General features: G+C 37.6%; 1 non-coding gene across 1 annotated transcript; it reads right to left on the bottom strand.

The window, feature by feature from the left end:
- Positions 1 to 1,700: 1,700 nt before the first annotated feature.
- LOC112774309 (small nucleolar RNA R71) lies at positions 1,701 to 1,807 on the bottom strand. Its single transcript, XR_003188804.1, has one exon. It is a non-coding gene; the product is annotated as a small nucleolar RNA R71 (small nucleolar RNA).
- Between the last annotated feature and the right edge of the window lie 557 nt (positions 1,808 to 2,364).

Raw genomic sequence — 2,364 nt, 5'->3', positions numbered from 1 at the left:
TGGGTTAGGGAGCTCTGTGTAATTAAATGGATCAATATTAGTTTGTATTCTTCTTTTTCTTTCTTTTCTCTTGATTTTACTAGAAAGCTTTCGTTCTTCATCCAATTAGATAGTTGTCTTGGGAAAGAAGCTATTCATAATTGGATCTCCTCTGAACCTTAGAAGAGGAATGAGGAGATCATGCTAGAAATACATTCTCACATTAGATTAGATTGGAGTTTGGATGGATATAGTGACATGTAATCCTACCAATACTTTGATCTATGAATTTGTGTGGTATAATCAGTGACCAAACTTCATCTCTTCCCATGAGCACTTAAATCAAGGAATTGGGCAATTGTTCATGCTTAGAGAGATTAGATTACCAAGGAATTGGGATCTAATCACCTAAGATTGCCAAGGAGACCAATGAATGCATTGATTGAGGAAGAGACGAAAATGAATTTGATCCGGAGAATTATAACATCTCCTGACCCCAATGAGCTTTTCCATCTCTGATCTACCCATTCTTTTATAATCTTCTTTAATTTCATGCTAAACCCCCATTTCCATTTAATTTCTTGCAATTTAAGCTTCTATTCTTTATATTCTGCAATTTAATTTCTGTTCCTTTAATTTCTTACAATTTAAGTTTTTCGCCAATTTTACTTTCTGTAATCCCAATTTCAATTTCGATTTAGCTCAACTAGAATAATTCTCCAATTAACGTTGATCAACCAATCAATCCCTGTGGGATTCGACCTCACTCTACAGTGAGTTTTTACTTGACGACAATTCGGTGCACTTGCCGGTAGGAAATTATTAAGAGACAGTTTTCGAGTGAACCAAGTTTATGGCGCCGTTGCCGGGGATTGGTTTTGTATTGACAATTACTAAATTGGAGGATAACTAGATTGAGCAATTCCCTTTTTTTATTAATTGAATTTTAATTTCAACTGTTCATTCTCGTTCTCTGCAATTTTTAGTTATTTCTCTTTAATTTTTCTTTATTTCTTTACTTTCCAGTAGAACTAATCCACTAACTCATTTACTGTTTGATAAATTTCTCTAACCAAGCTAACTATACTCTGTTTTAGTAGAATCTGCACTTGCTATTTCTGGTACTTATTCATTATATGACAGGTAGAAGAGAGGTTTCAACCTCCTTTGACAGTGAACCGGAAAGAACCTTCCTGAGATTAAGGAGGAAAGCAAGAGGAAAAAGGGCTATTGGTGCAGAGAAAGAGAAGGAAGACTTAGTTATAACCTTGGAGGATGATATAGAAAACCATCATGAGGGAGAGGTGAACAATCATACCAGAGGAGGTGCAGCCAACCCTGCTGGACAAGAGAGGAGAGTTCTAGGCTCCTACATAAATCCAAACCCAGGAAACTGTGCTAGCAGCATTCAAAAGCCAACCATCCATGCCAATAATTTTGAATTGAAGCCACAACTCATCACATTGGTTCAAAACAATTGTTCTTTTGGAGGAAGCGCCCAAGAACACCCTAATCAGCATCTCACTACATTCTTAAGGATCTGTGACATAGTGAAATTAAATGGAGTTCATCTTGATGCTTATAGGTTGCTTTTATTCCCCTTCTCTCTAAGGGATAAAGCATCCAAGTGGCTAGAATCATTTTCAAAAGATAGCCTCACAACTTGGGAAGATGTAGTTAACAAATTCTTGGCAAGGTTCTATCCTCCACAAAGAGTCAATAGGCTGAGAGCAGAGGTTCAAACATTCAGACAGCAGGATGGTGAGACTATTTATGAAGCCTAGGAGAGATTCAAAGACTTGACAAGGAAATGCCCCCTGATATGTTTAATGAATGGGTGCAACTTCATATCTTTTATGAAGGGCTGAATCGTGAATCAAAGAAAGTTGTAGACCATTCATTTGGAGGTTTCCTTAACAAGAAGAAGACAATTGAAGAAGCCATTGATGTTATAGAGACAGTGGCTGACAACGAGTATTTTTATGCTTTAGACAGAAGCAACAACAGGGGAGTCCTGGAGCTGAACAACATGGATGCAATTTTGGCTCAAAACAAGATTATTGCCAAGTAATTGGCAGATCTCACAAAGAAGATGGAGTCAAGCCAAGTAGCAGCAATCCACACCCAACTATCAGCACCAGAAGAGCCAAACATAGAGGAAGAAGAAGTCAACTACATTGGAAATTCTACAAGACAAGAGCATGACCCTTACTCCAAGACTTACAACCCTGGTTGGAAGAACCACCCAAACTTTGAGTGGAAAAACCAACAAAACCAAAACCAAAACCTCAAACCTCACAATCCAAACCATTATAACAACTCCTCTCACCAACACTCCAACTAAAGACCATATTAGACCACACAAAACACTTATTCATAGCCATC

Source organism: Arachis hypogaea, chromosome 18 (genome assembly GCF_003086295.3).
Source record: "Arachis hypogaea cultivar Tifrunner chromosome 18, arahy.Tifrunner.gnm2.J5K5, whole genome shotgun sequence".
NCBI classification, from domain to species: Eukaryota; Viridiplantae; Streptophyta; class Magnoliopsida; order Fabales; family Fabaceae; genus Arachis; species Arachis hypogaea.
Note: the sequence above shows the minus strand (reverse complement) of the source record. Positions and strands in the feature narration are given on the sequence as shown.